Consider the following 22,532-nt stretch of genomic DNA (forward strand, 5'->3'; position numbering starts at 1 on the left):
TTTCTCCCAAGTTTTTTTTTTTTTGTTTAAACACTTCCATCTTCAAGTGTTATATAGTCCCTGGTCTTCAACTAAACAGAAACGATGCAGATCTTTCCTGAGGTGTCCCATCCTATAAATGAAATAGGTTGAATCCAGACATACAGAAGTTGATTGAGCAATGAGGTTTTCCAGATATCCACCCTCTCTCTAGCCCACCAGCCCCAAAGCTGCTCCTCAGGATCAAGTTATTCACTGGAATTTGAAGTTATTTTCTGTAAACTTTTTCAGTCAGACGCAATTTATTCTTTTTTTTTTTTTTTTGGAAGGTTCCCCACTCCCCAGCCTAAAAATCACAGAGGAAATATCAGTTAAAAATCATTGTTAAATGACAATACAGTTTCGTCCTGGTTTTACATTTTGTTTAAAGAAATCTCTGCCTGAAGCCTAATGGAAGTTTCAGATACCTTTTAAGCCTTTATTTTGATCCAAAATATCACCCAAAGTTGGCATTTTGCCACTGAATGTTAGCTGCATGATTCTGGGGGAGGCTGGGGATTATATACATGTGAGAGAGCTACATATATTCTTGTCAATTCTTGTTTTAGTGACTGGGGAAATCAGAAGTTCACTAAGGCTACTTTATCCAAGAGGAAATGCCGTCCCACAGCCCAGAGCACCTCTTAATTAAAGTCTATCATGGCTGTATTAGTTTAGGTGATTAGAAAAGTTGCAGGAAGAGTCATGCATTGATAATAACAAAGATACCAATCATGCAAAAGTGGTAATGGCAGATTCACTGCAGTGGGCAGGTTACATCATTTAGTATTTGTATTCTCCATGAACAGCTGAGAGGTTTTGCATGTTGTAAAGCAATTTTCTCCAACCCTTTCACAATCTAGGGCAAGGCTGTCAAACTCCAAATCCATGGGCCAGATGCGTCACATGTTGGCCACGCCCGGTTTAGTGAAGGGGAAAAAAGCCCCGATACATCACATGACACCGCCATGACGATGTGAGTTTGACACCCCTGATCTAGGAAGTTTTTAAACTCAGGATTTCTAGGAGCTGCCACATTAGTTAGAAAATTCTGAGAATTGAAGTCCACACATCTGTAGCTCTCCCAGTCTAGGAAACGTTATAGTAAGGAAACAATGTTAGAGAAGTCCCAAAGGTGCTTTTTTCAAGAGGCAACTGGACTTTCTGGATTTTCTTTGAAGACATTTCGCTTCTCATGCAGGAAGCTTCTTCAGTTGCCCCTAGAAAAAAAGCACCTTTGGGACAAGCATGACTTGAATGACAAGAGAATCTCCACAGACAAATGTTAGAGAAGGAAAGCAAAGAGAAAATCTACTTTTGAGAGAATAAACTTTAATAGAACAGCAAAGAATAATGTAATAATTCTGCCATATATACAGGTCATTGAAAGGCTGACTATTGCAGTTTTTCTATTATGTATATGCCACAAAGCAAACCTGGGCATTTTCCGTCCCACAGCCCACATTTGCACCTTTAGCTGTCTCTGTCTAGCCTGTGTGAGGTCAACAGAAAATTAGAAATTAAATGGAAATAAGGGGTCTGCAGGGGGCAGGAGAAGAAGTGGAGTTGGGTCCATCTCTGTGCAGTTGCTATGCGCTCCTTCTGCCGGCTGGCGGCTGCAAGAAGGTGAGGACAGAAAGTGCTTTTGTGGCCCCTTGACTGGAACAGCCTGAGGAGTTGAGGTGACGGAGTTTGAGCACATCAAATGAGGCTACATTGGTTTGGCCATCCACAACAGTCCCAGTTTCTCATTGGCTCTTTGGGAAAATGAATTGCCCAGCCTGCCATATAGGGTGGTTGTTCTTGAAAATATAGGATGAAAGACAGAGTAGTATCTACACCACCTGGGCTCCTGAATGAAAAGTGAGATATAAATGTAATCAATAAATATTTATCATCATGTAGCTAAAATTAAAATGTAAAATATTACATTTTCAACTACAATGCTAGCAAGACTATACCAGTCAATTCATGCAAATTGCCTGGAGCACTTTTTCTTATCCTAACAGTCCTTCCAAGAATAATTACTTCCAGATTAAAACCTTTTTTCTCCCCTGAAGTTATTTTCCTTAATACTGCTTTTAACAAACCTCTTTTTGAAAAATATTTTATTGAAAATATTTACCTGAATAAAAGAAAAATAAGAAATATATAAAAGAAAGGAAAAAGAAAAAAAGGTGCAAGGAAAAACAGGTCAAGGAAAAGAAGGGGGGGAAAGATAATTAAAGAAGTGACTTCTAGTCTTCATTACAGCAGTTACAATCAAAATAATTATCCCTGCTCCCCCTAAAACATAACCATAATTGTCCCCTTATTTAACACTTTTTAGATGTCCAGTCTAAAAATAATCATTTTAGCTCTATTTTCAGCAAAAAGGCTATAAAAGGTTCAGTAAGTACTTGTTATTTTATCTTCCATTATGTATAACCCAATATATCTCCATTTTACACACACCTTGCTAACAAATAAAATAGCATTCTTTTCTATGAATTTATCAATCATAAACAAAAATAACCTTTTAAATAAGGCAATATTCCAAATGTAATTGTCTTTTTACTCCATTTTTTAACTTTCTTACTCCAAAATCCTGATAAGCTTTTTTGCATTTAATTCTTTTTAAATTTTTGTAACTGATTCCTTCCTCACTTTAATCTTTCCCAGATTAAAGGTACCCTTACCCGGATGGCATTAGAACCGGCTCTGCTGTTCTGAAGATCTCTTTAAATTTAAATTTTACTCCATTTAAACATGCTATTGAAATTAGATTGGGCAGCCCCAGTGTCCTTTAAACAGGATATGCATGAAGCTGTGAGCAGTATCTTCTCCAGTGGCTCCCGATATTCTACTCACAGATCACTCATGGTATCCCCAGGCCCTAAGGGCTTGCTTGCAAGGAGTTGTCTCCTGGAGTTCATATGGATGATGCCATGGCTTCTCCTTACCTAGAGAAGCTCCATTAGCTCAGGTATATTGCCCAACTGCCAGCTTTTGCTTCTGTACTACATGGCCACTATTTCAGAATCATACTAGTCTGCCATCTTTCCATTTGGAAGCCCATGGTTTTAGTAAATATTGAGAGAGAGCATAAAAGAAATAAGCAGAATCCTAAATACTTCAGGTGTTGGGTGGCATCCAACTGATGTATCCTCAGCTGATAAAATATTCCTTGCTCTAACAGAGACCCCCATGAACAAGAGGGGAGTGATACTTTTAAGCTTTCTCTCAAATACTCCAATACTGTTTCTCCCAAAACAGTTTTAGAGTGTAGAGTCACAATTCAGAAAACTATTAAAGCAGGGCTGAAGGGAAAGAACATCACCTCTTGCTCTTTGGTAATCAGGGAAGAGCGAGAACCAGAATAGTGTAGTGGTAAAGAAGGTCTTGCTAAAATTGGAGAGACCCACCACGTTCTAATCTACCTCCATTCCAGGAATGCTATGTGGAATATTTGGAAGATGGAGCAGTTTACCTGGCATCTTGAGCTCCTCTACAAAAGGTGTGTTATAAATCTAGCAAATAAACAAGTGAAGAAACTTTGGCTGGATCAATGAGCCTTCCAAATAGCAGGAATCTTTTTTCCTGATTTTCTATAGAGTCTGTGTGATTTGTGTAGGGAACATGGTCTTTCACTAAAGAATACTCTTCTCTGAGTTTTAAAATGCCAACAAATGCAATGATATTCCGTTATAAAAATCTCTCACAGCAAACCTAGTTAGGGAAATATAGAAATGCAGGTTAATACAATCAGTGTATAATTGCTGGCCCATTAACTTTTAGACATTACTTTTCTTCCTCCTGCTTGCTGAAATACAACTCTGGTCTACATCAAGCTTTTGGTTCCAAGTGTCCTTCAGCTTTGATTAATGTCTTCCAATATTTCCTCTGTCAGAAGCCCACTCTTAGAAAATAGAAAGCAAGTAAAAAATAAACTCCAGAATTATTGTTCAGCACTTAATTGTGTTTTAACAACTCAATCGACTGTTTGGATTCTAAAAGGGAAATCCTGCAAACCCAGGAGAAAATTCTTCTCCCATTTCATATTCTTCTCTCTTTGCATATAGCGCTGTCCTCTAGGGATCTGACATGTTACCGCTGACGTTTTATTGAACTTTTAATTTTCTGTTTAATATAACCCTGTATCTTTTTGTACTCGTATCTAACTTCCTTCAACCTTTTTGCACATCGTGTTTCATTATGGTTTTCTAAGTTTGAATTTATATTATTATGTCAGCAGAACATGTTCTAAAGCAATAGCCTCGTCCAGAAATAAAAGCTATCTATCTATCTGTATGCTACCCTGACTGCTGAAATAACTTGATCGAGTTAATAATCTAATCCTGCTTCTTTTTCAAAACTCATTATTAGTTTACCTAAAAATGTCTGTCTGATGCAAAAAAATAAACCTCAGCTGATTATCTTTTTTAAATTCAAAACAGAATTTTAAATTTTTTTAAAAAATCAAAATAGAAAGAGATAATAATTGGATTTTTAAAAAAATGATCTCCCATCCAGTACTAAACTTAATGGTTAATATTTGAATCTGAAGAGATGGTTTGGAAGCCAGAGGAATATGAACGCAACACTTCTGTAATTCATTAAAAGAGCTTCTTTTTCCAGACTGCACAGCTGCTGCTGCAGGCTTCTTCCACTGCAGTCACACAATGCTGAAAAGAGACAAAGCTGTTTTGGCAATTGCTGTGCTCATACTCCCATGCACTTTGAAACCCTTCTTCCAAACTGAATCTGAAGCATTGCATGCTCCTATAACTACTATGGCTGACCCTGCTCAGCTTTCTGATACCAGCTAGGGGCTTATGGCTGCCACTAGCTGGATACTTAAAAGGTTTACTGAAAATAAAGCCCATCTCTTTCCCAGGTTGTAAGATGCAGGAAATCATCTTGGAATCACAGAATAACAGAGTTGGAAGTAACCTTTGAGGTCTTCTAGTCTAACCCCCTGTACGAGCAGGACTCTATACCATTCTAGACAAATGGCCGTCCAATCTCTTCTTGAAAACTTCCAGTGGTGTAGCATTGACAATTTCTGGAGATAAGCCGTTTTACTGATTAACTGTTTTCACTATCAGGAATTTTTTTCCTTAATTCTTGATTGCTTCTCTCCTTGATTAGTTTCCATCCATTATTTCATGTCTTGCCTTCTGGTGCTTTGGAAAATAGATTGACACCCCCCCCCCCTTCTCTGTGACAGTCCCTCAAGTATTGAAAGACTGCTATTTTAATGAGATTATTTCTCCAACAGAATCCCTTTCTAAAGTTTTAGCCTACAACTCCATCATCTTTGGCCACTGACTATTCTTGTTCCATCTGACAACAGCTATAAGAAAACCATTAAAAGAGACCAAAATATTGGGAGAATACAAAACCTTAGAACTTTTATGTGTGTTGCTGATGTGCAATTATGTACATAAGAAGGGATCTTCCTGGATCAGAAATAGGATCCACATTGTCAAGGCAATCAATTTCCAAGAGTGGTCAGCTAGATGTTTTCAAATACGTACAGCATGGTATGAAATGTCATTTTGGCTCAAAAAGAGAAAACTAAAAAAATGAATATATTACAAAGTGGTAGCAATAAGTCCCCACCAAACGTATACTGAACCTTATCTCTTCTGCCCAAATGAAAATGTGGCGGTGAATATCTAGGATGAAAAGTAGAATTCTGAGTAGGCATTCCCAACATAAAGAGGATAAGATGACCAGAAACAGACAAAACCAAAACAAAGTCAACATTCAATCCAAATTTGCCAATTGTTTTATGACGACAATGAAAGAGTTTTACAACTGTTCATAAAATGGCTCCTTGCAATATATGACTCTGGTAACATCAGTTCCAAAAGTGTGCAGCTTCCTTTGCTTAAAACCCAGTCGACGGAAAAATATGAATACACTTAAGTCACCCCAGAAACTAATTGCTACATAAAAACTACACAAGTAAACAATTTGGTTCCATATTATGGGGAGGTTACAAAAGAGAAGATTACACCAAACAAAGCTGACATAGCCGCACACAGAACTTTTAACATGCTGATCGTATTAAAAACACTGCACAAGAATTTTTTCCATTTCGTAAGAAGCCAGACTGTTTACATGTTTAAGTGGCTAGAGACTTGGCTATTGGCGTGTGGTCTATTTTGCAGCATAACCTCAAGAAAAAGAGAAGCAGCACGGAAATCATTTTACTTACAAGTGAGGCCACTATTTGATTACAAAAAATTCTCTAGATACAGTTTAACGCAAGTTCCAAACATACATGCAGAAGGTTGAATAAAAATGATTCAACTGAAGATAATCAAAGAGTAGGACAGACAGGAAATTTAACAAGCAGTTAGATGATTTTAATGATGACAGAGGTCAAGCAAAGATTCTTGCCTGTTGTCCAGAAAAGGGCAAATAAGAGACAGACTTATGCTACATGAAATAGTTATCACCGTTATACAACCAATCACTAAGGTAAACATGCTAGAAAAGAACTTCCTCTGAGGATCTTCGCATTCTAGCTAAATTGTGGGAGACCAAACGAATTGCTGAGATTTTTAGGTGGGATGGAGACACATATCAAGTGGATAATGGCAGCTACTTTCTAGGGAAAAATTGGCTAGGGTGAAATGTGTTTCTGGAACTTAAGGCAATTACATCACCCTCCCAAAATAGTAAAATGGACTAGTTGAAAAAAGAAACTGAAACTCCTTTTTGCAATCATTGAGCAAAACAGAAATATGACCTACTTTTTCAATTTATTCCCAGCTTTGAATGTTGGCTTGCTTTCGGTAGAAATGGGTTTTTAAATGCTCAATGAAATAAAAGTCCTATTCATTGGCAAGCTGTTATAGTCACAATCCCTCAAATCTACAAATTAAGCATCATGTGCATATAATACACTCTCTCTCTCTCTCTGAATTGGTTATTTGCTTGCAGATGTTATCTTTTTCATAGCTTGTGTTGGTTATGCTATAATGGGTTGAGTTGCCAGGCACTTTTTGATAAAGTTATGTTTTGTTGGAAGATGCTGTGTAGGTGGTCTGTTTCCCATACAGTACAGCATCTTCCAATAAAATGGATAGCACTATCATACACTAAAAACATCTCAGAAATAACCAACAAACAATTACAATCACAAGCATCACCGTAGCACACAACTCAACAAAAGCCCCCCCCCCAAATATCTTAAGCAAACCAAACAACCCAATAACTGGAAAAGAAAAAAAACAACAACAGGATTAATTTAAAACATATTGTGATAGGACTGTAACAGCCATTATGTAGGACGGGCAAGCAGAAGACTAGCAGAGGACATCCATGAACACCAACTAGCAGTCAGAAGACATGATGAAAACCCTTTAATCTCAGAAGGCATGGACAGATTTAACCATAATTTCCACAGATAAATTGTGAACATCCTAGTCCAAGCTAAATCCAAAAATGGTAACAAATCAGTCCTCAATTGACACATAGAAATAAATCACATTTACAGACCTCAAAGGAGACAATAAAAACGCTAAGACGGAAAGAAAAAGACCATCAGCCAATATCCAGATAAACAGTGATTGACACACGCAAACAATCAAGCAGAAAACAATATCCTAATCAAGGAACTACCCAAGAGAATATCACAGCCACATCAACACTGGCAAGGAAAGCTACTGTATGTAAATAGGGAACCTCACATTCTCTAGCACTGCTGATGTTAGCTAGTTGGATAATGAAATACCTGCAAGCAAACAACCAAGCTCAGAGAGCACCAAGGATTGCATGGTTCAACTGAATTACAAATACTCTCTTCTGATGGAATATTTCTGTAGTAATTCATTAATAAAATCTGTCCCCTTTCAGTCTGTTTTTCGAAGAAAATATCATTTTGAATAAGCCTTGGAAACAGCAGGTATGAGAAATACATTCCCAATGCAACACTAGTGAAGTTTTCCGCAGCCCTTCTGGCTCAAATATTTCCCATAACCTCAATGCATCCCAAAGACCAAATATTTATTTGAGATATTTATGCCTGAAAACAAGCATCTGCATTTATACAAAGATACTGTTGAATAAATATATACTGCTCAAAAAAATAAAGGGAACACAAGCAGAAGACATCCGAGATCTGAATGAATGAAATAGCCTTATTAAATACTTTGTTCTTTACATACAGTAGTTTATACACTGTTCAAACAACTAAAGGGAATACAAAACTACTGTATGTAACGAACAAAGTATTTAATAAGGCTATTTCATTCATTCAGATCTCGGATGTCTTCTGCTTGTGTTCCCTTTATTTTTTTGAGCAGTATATATTATTGGAAGATTTTGAATCTGTCCCCTGGCTTAAGAGCAGATTTCTGTAAAAGATGTGGGCATCAAACAAGTATATCATTTACAAATGACATCTAAGAAAATCGCCATGATATAGATTGTTAACAATAGTTGACTCAGGAAAGCATGCTAAATTACCCTAGAATTAAATCCCTCTGGCATTATGCCTTTTTCTTCTTTTCTTTGTTCCTTTAGGAGAAGCTGATTCAGTCTGCCAGAATGGAAAAATAACCAAAATTCTGGGGTTAACTCTTATCTGATTTTCAAAGGACAAGAATGTCCAGCGCTCAAGCAAACATATCACATTGTTTATATATATTAAGGTCAAATACTATACACACTAGAAAATTGTTGGAAGATTTAGTTATTTTCTCGAATTGTGATATGGAGAACAATGCTACCCTCCCACCCACAAACTTTTTCCTCCCTACTTCATTCTGTGCATTATAGTCATTCCCCCCCCCTCTCTAAAAAGGGGGTCTCCAGCCTCTTACTCTCTCAAATTGGGCCCTCCTCCCTTTCACTTTCCCAGACTTTTTGCCACCCAGCAAGATGAAGCAAGAACAAACAGCAAAATATATATTCAGTTTGACTATATGTACTTCAGTAAACACACAAACATGCACTCAAGACATAAACCTAGCATGTAGTATGTTGCAAAATGTAAGATTTCTGGTATACTTCATTGCTACAAATCAAACCAGTTAGTATAAGATGACTTTGGAAGAGATTCTGCATACATTTACATTGAGTAAGAACAGGGGATCATAGATAATTCCGAAATCTATTTCACTGTATCCTGTGGAGAACCAAAAGTGCAATATTCTTTTGTCACCTTGAAAACCACAATAATTTTTTTGAATATCCAGTTCATAGAAATTAACTGTCACCCTAGTGACCCAAAGGCTTTATGAGTTGAAAGGAATGTGTTTATTAAGTATCTAATTCTGCTAAATATCCATTTATAAATGCAGACCTAAACATACTCAATTAAAAGGAAGGCCCCTTGAAACTGTGACTATCTGGCCTTTTCAAATAGCTATTACACAGCAAAGCTTGACTATTAACCTAGATACAATTTCCTATTCTTCCCTACTCCTATAGCCATTTCCATACTATTCCACAAGTCTATAATCTACGCATAAGTCTACACGATACACCTATGATCTGTAAATCCGTGATCTACACAGGTAATGGTGAGGAGAATGCACAGGATGGCAAAGATCTTTGAACTTTGAGGTATCTACTTTGCTCAGAGGGTTGTCTACAACTGGAAGCCACTATTTGATACAAATCTTATTTTGAAAATGTCTCTACCTTATATAGGATTAAGATTCATTCTTGTACACAGGCGTGAAAATTAATTTTTTTAAAGAAATGATTTGTTTTATCCCATTTAGCAAGCTATTTGTCACAAGAAATCCTATTAAAAATCCTTGAATATTAAAAAGTTTTATCCAGGATGAAACAATATTTCCTAAGATATAGCTAATTGTTAAATAATTCAATACAATATAGTACAATACAATACAATACAATACAATACAATACAATACAATACAATACAATACAATACAATACAATACAATACAATACAGGAAAGAAGGAAGGATGAAAGAGGTCCCTTATGTAGAAAAGCTTGTAAAATAACCCCTCTCAAGTATGTGTGCGCATTTCTATATATCATACTATATATCTACATAGCCCCATTGTATTCAAATTAACAAGCATAAAATTCTAGTTACTATAGCAATAAAAACCAGAGTTCCCCACCATGCTTCTTACAGAGTTCTTCTGTGGGCTAAAGAGAGTAGATTTCTAGGCATATATACAATGGTCATACTAGTAATAAGAAGGAAGTGTAGATAACTGATATGGCAATACCAGGGAATAGTAGAATAGAAGACAAAGAATTGGAGAAGATCACAATAGTAAGATGTAAAAATCAAAATTGAAAGATTATGGCATAAACTGGTCATAACAGCATACTGGGTGCCATAAAAAAAATTGGACCATGCTTAAATCTGTACCTTGACAAAACTTCCTTCTGTCAATTACAAAAGGCCACATTACTACTTGGATCTTCACATATTCTATGATGATACATTACGACTTGGTTTTTTGGAAGAACTCCATGCTTATGAAGGCCAACAGCTAAAGAACTGGCAGTTATAATTTCACATTCTTGTGTATATAACAATAACAAGATCTCAGAGATCGCGCTTGAGAAGGAGACCCAGACGGTCTACCCGCACCCTCCCTATACAATAGAGAGGCTGCGTACCATTATCCCGGAATTCATTGCAGCTGCTCCCAAAATGGCACCGGGATAATACCACACAGCTTTTGTGTAGGAAAGCCACAGCGGAGCAGTTGCTTCCCAAAGGAGTTCTATGGAAAAGATAAGTGATTAAGCCATGTTGAGGGGGAGAGGAGGAGAGTGTGGGAAGCAAGTCTAAGGCCTGCGGGCACCCAGTGGGGCAGAATGGGTGGGGAAGATAGACTGGGGTGTGTATGCTGCAGCATCCCTGCAGTCTGTCATATTAATCAATTTTTATTACGGTCATAGACCAGCACAAAAGTTAAACATTAAAACAAAACAAGACTGAACAGAACTGAACAGGACGGGACAGGATGTAGTAACATATTACAATTGATGGTGAAATCATCAGTGGGTGACCAAGGTCTGCCTAATTTTACAAAGTAGCAAAACTCAGCTATGTTCAGAGAAGCTGTGTCATACTGATCCAATAATAGTAATTGTACTTAAAAGAAACCCGAATTCCCACGGTACTTTAATCAGGTAAGGTGCTATAAAATGAGTCTGTGAGTCCTTATAGAGGAGGCAGTATGAGTTGTAGTTTCAATGACCGTTTGTCCATAGGGGAAACAGTCTCAGTTCTCAGCTTTTTTATATCAGCCTTCCAAAACTGCTGTGGGCCGAGCGTTACAACATGCTAGAGTTAATGTCCTTGCAGTCAGTCATAAATGTGAGTGGATTGACAAATTCTCAAATTTTGTTAATGAGAAATCCAAGGGCGTTGCAGCAGCTGTAACTTTGGGCAAGGGTGGTTAGTCTCTTCATTCAGTGCCATAATTTTGAACAGTCTCTGAACCAACAGTTATAAGTCGAGGGCTACCTGTATACCATTTGCAGCAGAAGCACTGAACTGAAGAAACTCCAAAGATGTTTCCAGAACACATGTGCTATGCCTTCCTTTGAGACAGATTTTCAGTTCCTTACAATGATTTATTTTTAGCAGGCAAATATAGCTGAGTAATCTGTCACAGTGAAGTGTCTTATACAACAATTATTGCATAATAAGTTTTCCTTCCACCACCCAGGGCCTTTGAACTGGATAGGATCACAATTCATAGAATTCCTATAGAAAATGGAATTCTGCAAGTTGTAGTTCAATACGTCTCAAAGTCTCCAGGTTGGGAAAAACTGAATTAGGCCATTGATGGATGACAAATTTAGTTAAACTAAATAATAATGAAGTAAAATATAAGTTGTCTATTAAGAGTCAGCTGGCCATTGCTCAGCATTACAAAGAGGCTTCCCCAGAAATCATGAGTCATAATGCTTGCTAAATAAAACATCAGATGTGGAAATGAAGCTTGAAAATCTTTTTACACAGTCATGTTTTGCTTAAGAATGATTTTATTAATGATGTGTAAGAACATCATGATAGTTACAGAAGTAAAACCAAATTCACTTCCTCTCCACACAAATAAATTAATGTTGCTAATTCAAGTGAGTAGGAAATCAGTCAGGAGAAAATGTTAATAACAGAAAGGAAGTCCACATGAAGGAACTGCAAGCTGGCTGTAATGATTTTCCCCCTTAGTGTCAATTTCTTTCATCACTTTCAAGAACTAAACTGATGTGAATTGTTTTAATTTTATATGAATTTCGTTAAAACATATGGTTGCAAATAAAGGTACTAAATACTGCAAAAATATTATTTCATCAGTTATCTGCTTTTCACACATTTCTCTTCCTCACATTTTAAGAAATGGTCTCTGAACCATGGTTTAAGAGAACATCACAATATAATGGTTCTAATAATGCAGAAATTTGGCTTTGATTTTAGTGCATGAGCCTCAGAAGCTCCCTCCCTTCTCCATTTCCAGAACAGCTATAAATGAATCACTTGCATTATCAGCTAACTAAATTTTTAATCTGGGACAAACTTTGGATAATTACGAGTTTTCAAAATAACCCAAGATTATTTGTTCATTTAGATCTTTAGACAATAAAAAATGAAAGGGATGAAGTTCTCAAATATGCAAAAGTTATTTTATTAGCTTAATATTAACAGAAAGTTACATAAATTTCAGTAGACTATATGCTTTCTAACTCTAATACTTTCCCATTCTTTGTGCCTCTTTAAAGTAATACATAGGCAACATTAATTGAGCCTAATTCAAAAACGACAAGCCACAGTTTGGTGAAAATGAAAGCAAAAATCTTCTAATTTGCTTCTCACAGCCATGTACAAATGAAAAGTTGGGTGTCTACGACTCTAAATGATGATGTACCTTGGCTTCATATGAATACTGGGTGAGTGTGGCTTCCTTCTCATATCAATGCAAGTTTTATTTTAATAATAAACTATATTTAAAACACCATTTACTGCAAGATGACAATCTTTTTCATATAGCTTTTATTACATAAAGCGAACATGGAAAACGATGATGATTTAGACACCATCTGACTGAAGATCGACTCCAATGCCATTATATTAACCCAATTCTTTTTAAAGGTATAAACCAGTACTTTGAGGGCTTAAATAAAACCTTAATGAAACATCTTCACTAAAGGCTGCTTCCCAAAAAATTCAGTCTCTCACACACATCCACTTCCTAGCGGAATGGTGATCTGATAGCCAGAAGCAACTAGTCTATATTCATATGGTCAGAATTGTTTAAACATTGACCTCAGCCATCTACATAAATATAGTTCTCACACAGCAAGATGACATCTAAAATGTTCCCCAACCATACAAAAGACGAGTCCATGCCCTCTGCTATTCTTGCCTAGGGAATCAACATCTAGCATAGATGCACTCAATTCCTGTCACTGATGGGAGATTTAATGAGGGTTATTCCCCTTTTTTGCTTCTTGAGAGAAAAATGGGCACTTGGAGAGGCCTTGAATCAAGTTTTTCAAAGCAGGCTTACAAACAGTATAATTCAATCAAGGCCCAAAGGTTTTAGATTAGTAATCATGAACCAGATATAGCATATGGGATTATTTACAGAAAGGCTTCTTTGTTACAAGCTAAAACTGGGAAAAGCAACTTTCATAAGCAACTTTAAATCTTTTGACTGAGGGAATGTCCCCCCTCAAGGATTAAAAGGTTACAAAACTAAAGTAAAACAAGATATGTAACCCCAATCCCTTTGACAGCAGAAGTCCCAAAGACATTTCAATGGTGTCCAACAGTCTCATTTACCCAGGTAACTATGTATTTTAATAAACTAATAACTGGGTGGGTTGGAGAAAGATAGATGGAAAGATGGATGGAGGGACAAAGAGAGAGATAAAGAGGTAGAGATACTAACATGCTACAAAATCAAGTAACAACCCCCTTAAAAGATGGCTCATTTGCTTTAAAGAGGGTTTATCTGTCCAGAATACAGGGGAAAAAATGAGCAGAACAACCTGGAGCAACCTGATCAATTCCCTTCAGGTAAATAGGTGTTATCACTGACATGTTATGAAAGAGACAATTTGTCTTTCAAAATTTTGGAAATCTCCCAACCGCCTGTAAACTAATGTACACGTGATAGAAAAAGCTATTTTCTTCACAATTCAGAAAGCCCAATTCAAATCAGATAAACCTAAGAAAATCATTAACTGTATGGAGTTTTAAGCTTGTTAGATGTCAGATCAAGTTACCAACCAGAAAGACAAAAGTGGATTTTGGCAGCTAAATGATCAAAATACAAATGACAAAAAAATTACTACAATCAAACTTGAAAGGAGAAAGGAAAATATAATGGGATGACAGGCAAAGGGTGCCCTTTGCTTGGTATTTAAAGGAGCCAAGTTATAATCTCAAACACTTCTGTAGTTTGCGTGCATCCTGGCTTAACAGTGGCCAAGTTCAATGATAGGAATCCAAAAGATAGAAAAAACACACTACCTGGCAAGGGAACAGTTTCTCAGGGGAACAAACCAGGAAGTTAGGGAATGAGGAGATAATTCCAGTTTTATTAGGAGTTGACTTTAAAGCCTTCAAGAGAATGCCCTAAGGAAGTGCAGAGAACTCAAAAACCTGTTTTTGTGAGAGAACATTTCATATGTCAGATTGTAATTATTGCTATCGTTGTCATCAGAGATCGCAAGAGCGCCTTCTTGGGTTAAGCAAGAGTCTGCTTAATAGGGTGGAAGGGAGAGAGAGTGTCAATAGCATTTCCTCAGGGGGGCAGCACAGAGCAACCTGCACAGCCCTCTTGACAACAGTACAATGATGAAAAACTGAAGGGGACGCAGGGAAAAACTACTCTACATTATTTTTAACATGGGGCTCCAAAGACTCCCACTGTGGAACCTCAAGGACTCACACACAATTTTAAGGTTATTTTAAGGTTAGGCTAAGTCATCATAAAAGATCTATGCAGTTTTAAATTCAATTCAATGATCCCCTGACATTAAAAAATTATTCCACCAAGGAAAAAAAATGGCAGGGTTATTCCAGATTTAAAAAGTTCATTTTACATTCCCTATCTCGCTATGGAAGTGTCAGGCCAATCTAATTAACCCAGAATAAAGTCCCACTGGATGTAACAGTGCTTATTCTAGAGTAAGCACATACAAGGTTGCAACTTCAATCCACATTATTCCAACACCGGTCTCTTTTAAAATGTTGTTAGATGTTAACATGTTATGTTCTCGAGAATAGAGCATTGCTTTTCTAAGACTTCGCAATCAATGTTAATCTATCTTCACAGCATTTTAGTAATGCCAACCTCACCTTTGAACTTATTTAATAGGGCTATACTACTTATTTCATTCATGTTTGCTCATATTCAGCTGAACAAGGTGTATTTAGTTATTAGATTTCTACCCCAATTTTATTTCAGGGACTTAAACCAGGACACACCACGCTCACTTCTCCTCACTTTCTTTACCTCAATCACCCTATATCGTGGAGAGAGAATGAACGATCTAAGGTAGCTGAGCCTAGCAAATTGGACCTTCTTGCCTCAAATCTATCTCTTAACCATCCTTCACTTTGCATCCCATTCCATCCAAAGAGGCAATGAAATTATCGAAGTCAGCCTCTCAGGAAAAAAAAAAAAACTAAAGTAAAACTCAGGAAAGTAAAACTTTTCTCATTGAATGTAGTATTAATTTTCAACCCAAGGTTTGGAGATTATAGCTCAAATGTAGATCAAGTACTCCCTCTACAGAAAATATTGCATTACAACATCAGGAAAATGATCTGAAATCCTCTGGGACCTTCTAATAAGATACATGTGCTCTACTGAAGCAAAGCTATTAAGACCGTAGGTGTTCTTCTCTTCCTAAATTACATTGGAAACCGCTGAGATGTAAATAGATGAGCCAATGAATTTTCCAGAGCTTTCCAAACAGTTCTGAGTGAAAACATGTTAGATAATATATTATCAAGCAGAATTTATGACTTGCACAGAAAACAAAATCTGAATTTCAATTTGAAATCAAGCATATTATCATTGAAACTAGCATGGATTTATCATTTAAAATCTGTTTGATATAATATTCTCTCAGCTGTTTTGGCAACTCAAAACAGTATTCAAAATAGAAATCCTTCATAAGAAGTTTAGGTTGCGAAATATCAAGAAACAACCAACCATGACTTCAATGGGAGAAAGGGAATTGGAATCACAGCCAGACCATTGTGGGAGAGCAGTTTGTAAACCTGAGGAGGGGGAGTGGCAGGGTACTTGTGAAGAGTCCAGGGTCCAATTTGTGATATTACTCATAAGATATGTTGATAATATTGTGGAGAGTAGGATACAATATGAGGAGTAGTAGAGAAGAGTGCTTATGTGTGTTGAGTAGGGACCTATGTGAGACCACAAAGTTGGATAAAGTGTAAAAACAGCCAGTGACAACCATGCATTTCTAGACAATGTTGACTTTTCTCCATGGGGGAAAGAGAAGAAAAAAAGTTTGTTTTTATAATCTAGTGAATCCTAGGAAAACTGCATGCATGTATATACATAAATTCCATTCTGATTGAAAGGGGCTGTGTTCAAATAAATACACATAGAATTTTACCACAATAGTAGATAATCCATGATCCGCTGGGTCATCATTTCAAAGATATTCCCCTACTAAACAGAGAAATAGAATGACCATCAGAGGCCATAAAATCAGTGGGAATGGGAGCAGCTTCCAGCTGGCTTCCCCATTGACTTTGTTTGTGGGAAGCCGGCAAGGGAGAGTTGGAAATCTCCTCCCTCCCTCCTTCCCTCCCAATATAATAGGGATAATAAGCAAGAATTTGTAATAATAAATAAAATAAATAAATGAGTAAGGATAAACAATAAATGTAAGTAATTATTTAGTAAGTAAGGATGGAGGTGTTAAGAGATACCAAATGATGAAATAATGATTCTCTTCAAAATAAAATCTGTGGGTGGAATTATGTCATTTATTTTAATATTTTAAAATAAATCTAATTTTATGGAAGACATACTGAGGACATATTAAATAAACCTGTCTGAGGAAGCCACTGTTCTGCTTACACTTATTGCTGCCTAAATAAATTGAGGTGTGAGGTCATTGGTGGTCTCCGAGCTTGGCTGTTTTCTTGCAGACATTTCACCACCCAACTAGGTAATATCATCAGTGTTAGATTGTGCTAAATTGGGATGTTAATTCTATGAATGTCTGAATTTCTACACTGAACTACAAGTCCACACAGGTTTGCTGACCAACAACTATAAGTTTATGGACTTTCAATATAGAATGATTGGTAGTCACAAGGCTCCAAAGAAATCAGGTTTCCATCATACTAACATTTCTTCTTACATCATTCCTCTCATCATATGAGGTAGATTTCTTTTGTATGACTCAGTGGTCTGCAAGCCACAACATGGTTTGGAGCTCTGCCATAAAATTAGCTCAACTCTTCTGGGGATCTCCTTGGTGGAAATTAAGGTAGCAGCTCATAAACAAGACTAAACGTTGACAGATCAATAGATTGTCCTACCTTTCTATCAAGAGTGTTGATAGATAACCACAGTTTCAATATCATGCAATCAAAGCTTTATTCATTCTCACTAGTAACCCAGAGGCACTTGAGAACCATGGAGCAAAAGTCTTGAGGGGCAAATGTTAATTATCATTTGATGTGGGTAAGCTTATATCATAGTTTAAACTACAGGGAGTGGGGACTTCCGGCGGTGACGTCATCGTGTTAGGGGCGAAAGGAACGGCTCTCCGTTCTCCAAGTCCCTAATATCGCCGATCTAGGAGCCGATTTAGGCACTATTGACCTCGGAGAGGTCAATAGAAAAAAGGGGAAATTCCGAGGACCTCGGGGAGGACAGCAATCCCCCCGAAGGTTCAGGAAACCCCCCTTAATCCTGATCGGGGAAAAACCAGCCACCCGGCTGGCCAGAAACGTTGACAGCTGACTAAGAGGGAAGCGAAAATCAAATAAAGAAGACTTCGGTGGAAAGATCGGGAAAGAAAAAAGTTCAAAAGGTATATTTACAATCCATAACGGGAAATTCGAAGGCGGAAGAAGTTAAAACTCCAACTAAGAAGCTAGATAGCGGCGACTGAGAAATAAGCGGAGACAGCTTCCATTTTGACAGTGACAGCGCACAATTTAGCAGCCGGTGAAAGCGGAGGAAATTTAGGAGGAGAAAGCGAGCCCAGATAAGCTTTGGATTTCGAATATACAGCCACAGAGGAGAGACGGAATTTAAGGAGAGAAAGGGGGTTAATTTGACAGACTTTGTGGAAGCGATAACGAGACATTTTACAAGCATTTGATATTGGAAGAGAGAGCGCCAGGAAAACTTTGTTTAAAGTGGAGATCAGTGTCTTTTGGAGATAAACTAAATTAGTTTAAGCAGAATATTTTTCTTGGGACTCTTGGACTTTTGGACCTCGGAGATTTAGAGGTTTGGACCTAAGCTTTGGGATTTGGATTATTCTACCTTTTACTCCTTTTCTCTCCCTGCTGAAAGGTGGACACTTGGGGGTTTTTTCTTGAAGCTTTGGTGGACATTGGACACTCAATCTAAAAATATTTGGACATTGGATATTGGACTTTGAACTTTGGACTTTGAACAATAAATAAGAAATAAGAAAGATACAAATTTGGGAAGAAGAGAGAGAGAAGAGAGTGATCCAGAAGGAAAAAAAAAAAAGAAGAAGAAGAAGAGAGTGATCCAGAAAAAAAAAAAAAAAAAAAGAAGAATCAACTGTAAAGTATAATTAATTGTATTAAAAGCTGGTAACAAATTAGTGATTAAGAACTATAGAAGGCATTAATATTAAATGTATTGTTTGTGAAATCTATATAATCTTATATATTATATAATATATACTATATATATAAAACTGTTAATTTAATTTTATATTTACTCTTAATATATAACTATATTTATCTTAGTGCTATATTTTATCGTGGTAGTTAAATATTATATCTCTCTATATGTCTAGCTTTGAAAACAATATCAGACAGATTAATTGATTTTAAGATTGAAATTAAGGCAATTGATTTGATAAATACTAATTAATAGTACTTAACAATTAATTTAAATAAGATTGTAAATAACCAAATATAAGGATAGTTAACTGATGAATTGCTGAAGTATTAGACTTTTCCCTCGCTCCCCCCCCTTATATTCTACCCCTATGCTTAGAGAGTAATACAGACTAGACAGTTATTATGAATTGAAGATCTCTGTAAAATATCGAAAAAGGGAAAATAGAACTTATAGATAAATTTACATACAGATAGTGATAGTGTGACAGGGGAACCTATCCTAGTTGCTTATTTTCTTGGGATTACCGGGACTATTGAAAGCCACTAACCATACAAAAATCCCAAAAGAAATAGAACAACCTAAATAGAAATCAGTATATGAGATTCTGGGAGAAGATATTAAAAGAAATACAAATGGCAACTACAAGCTCAACAACAATCTCTAAGTTAAGTAAGAAAATACCATCAAGCCAGATGATACTTACGGCCTCCCCAATACAACAAAAAACAGCTGAAACCATGGAAAAGGATAAAGCAGCTCCCACCCTTAGTATGCCAAACATTCATTCCATATTAACGACGATCCAGGAAGGAATGAATAAAATGCAAGAGACTATGGCCTATAACCACGAGGAGACAAGGAAAAATCATGAGGAATTAAGGATGGATGTGGGAGAGATAAAGGATAATATTAGGAACATGGACGAGAAGATAGGAAAGATACAACATAAAATGGAGGAAAATGAACAGAGGATTTGTAAGGTGGAGGAGAGAATAGAATATACAAATAAGAAAATGGAGAGGATGGAATATGACCAAGCAGCTACAAATAAGGACCTAGAGGACACGGTATCATATCTTGAGATGGAGAAGGCATCCTTCTACTTAAGGTTCCAGAATGTAGAAGAGCAAAAGGAGGAGGACTTAGGAGAAATCATGACTGAGATACTCTCTGAAGTGACCCAGAGGAACAAGGAAGAGATTCGAAGTGGAATAGACGAAATCTATAGAGTCCACACGAACTACGCCCGGAGAAATAAACTGCCAAAGGAAATACATATCAGATTTACAAAAAAATCCTTAAAAGAAGAGATCTATAGGAAGATGAGAGAGGATACAGCTATGTATAAGGGAAGAGAAATTTTAACCCTCAAACAGATACCAAAAAGGACGAGGGACCAAAGAAGGAACTACAACTTCCTAACGGCACAATTAAATAAATTTAAAATAAAGTTCCGCTGGCTAATACCGGAGGGTTTACTAATTTCCTGGGAAGACAAAAAATATAGAATTGATAACGTAGGAAAAGCACAGGATTTCTTTGATCAACACTTCGCGCTGGAGGAGGAGCAAGAGAGCAGAAAAGAAGAGGGTCCTAAGAGGCAAGAGGAAAGGCGGACAGAGAAAGAAGGAAGAGACCAAGAAGAGGGGAGAAGATTGGAAAGAGAAAGAATGGAGAGAGAGGGAGCGAGGGAAAAGACGCAAATGATACTTAGAAACAACAAAAGATTGCAACCAACGGATAAATAAATAAAGAGAGATGGAAAAAGAGCTAAAACTCATCTCAATCAACATAAACGGACTTAATTCACCAGCAAAAAGAAAACACACATTCACAAAACTTCAAAAATTAGAAATGGATATTATAACACTCCAAGAGGTACATATTAAAAGACAGCATCAAAAACTATTGGATAATCAAAGATTAGGAAGACTATATGCAGCGCTTGGAGACCAAAAAAAGAGAGGAGTCGTAATATATGTGAAGAAATACCTAAAAACAAAACAAATATATGCAGACACAGAAGGACGTTTCTTAATAATAGAAATACAAACAGAATCCAAAACAATACTATTAATATCTATATATGCACCCAACGCAAATCAAAATGATTTTTTCAAAAAGCTACACAATATAATTAAAGACCTGGAGTACGAAGCTATTTGTATGGTAGGAGACTTCAACGCAATCACGGACATAGAAAAAGATTACCGAAGTACCAAACAAAGTAAAACCAGAAAGAAAACTCTACCGGAATCCTTCAAGGATATGATCAATGAACTACACCTGCATGATGTATGGAGAGAGGCAAACATGCAAACGAAACAATACACATATTATTCAAACCCACACCAGTCATGGTCTAGGATCGACATGGCCTGGATGACTTCAGACCTCAGAGAGGAGGTAAAAGATATCGAAATAGCAGCGAACACCTGGGCAGATCATAACCCCATTAGAATAATATGGAAGGGACATCGAAAGCAAAGGAGGTGGATGATGGACACGGGAATAATAAAGGATAAGGAATATATACAGATGATCGAGAAAGAGGTTAAAATGTTCCTACAAATAAATACTAAAGAACAGACATCACTTCAAAATCTTTGGGACACAATTAAAGCATATATAAGAGGTCTTACAATCGCGTATATGGCAAAAAAAAACAAAGAGAAACTTCAGTCAAGGAATAAGTTGTTAGAAGAACTCAGAACATATGAATTAGAATTGCAGAAGGACCCCCAAAACAAAACAATAAAAGCAAAATTAAACCTTACTAAACACAGAATCAACCTGACTACCCAGACAGAAATCGTACAGAAAATTAAATTAGCAAAGCAGAAACACTTTGAGCATGCAAACAAAACAGGGCGCTGGTTAGCGTATAAATTGAAAAAAGAAAAAGAAAGGAGAACAATATTTCAATTGCAAGACGAAACAGGACAAATATATCATACTAATCTAGACAAAAAACGTATAGTTAAAGATTTCTTCCAAAGTCTTTACAAGGGAGAAGAGATTCGGGAGGAAGACATTAAGGAATACTTATGTAAAACAAACATCGTAAAATTAGAGAAGTCCCACAGAGAAGCATTAAATAGACCAATTACGATGTCTGAGCTGGTGGAAGCAAGGAAAAAGCAAAAAAACAACAAAGTCCCAGGCCCGGATGGGATACCAACGGAGTTTTATAAGAACTGTCAAAATGCAATGGATGAACTGCTACTCCTGGTTCTCAACGATGCATTATTAGAGGCAGAAATTCCCAAATCCTGGACTGAAACCATCATTACACTTATCCCTAAAGAAGACACAGACCCCACACAAATTAAAAATTATAGGCCGATTTCACTGCTTAACGTAGATTATAAACTCTTCATGTTGGTCATAACGCAAAGATTGAAAGCAATTATTCATAAATACATACATACGGATCAGAACGGTTTTGTCCCAAGAAGACAGATCAAAAATAACATAAGAACAATTATTAACGTCCTGGAACATTATGAGAAAAGAAACGATAAACAAGCAGCCCTACTTTTCTTAGACGCACAAAAGGCCTTTGATAATTTAAACTGGAACTTTCTCATATCGCAATTAGAAATTATGGACTTCGGTGCTAAATTTTTACAAATGATTAGAAAAATATATTCCCACCAAACGGCCAAAATTATGATCAA

At 36.7% G+C, this 22,532-nt stretch overlaps 1 protein-coding gene and 1 long non-coding RNA gene across 8 annotated transcripts in view; one reads left to right on the plus strand and one right to left on the minus strand.

Annotated features, from left to right (window-relative positions):
* Positions 1–22,532, minus strand: part of SLX4IP (SLX4 interacting protein) — a 101,478-nt gene that overhangs the window by 58,583 nt on the left and 20,363 nt on the right. The gene's annotated exons all lie outside the window — the stretch shown is intronic.
* LOC117674383 (uncharacterized) lies at positions 10,919–15,687 on the plus strand. Its single transcript, XR_015733724.1, has 3 exons — positions 10,919–11,146; positions 12,839–12,910; positions 15,439–15,687. It is a non-coding gene; the product is annotated as an uncharacterized LOC117674383 (long non-coding RNA).

This window comes from Pantherophis guttatus, chromosome 1, assembly GCF_059756535.1.
Source record: "Pantherophis guttatus breed Tessera chromosome 1, ASM5975653v1, whole genome shotgun sequence".
Classification (NCBI taxonomy): Eukaryota; Metazoa; Chordata; class Lepidosauria; order Squamata; family Colubridae; genus Pantherophis; species Pantherophis guttatus.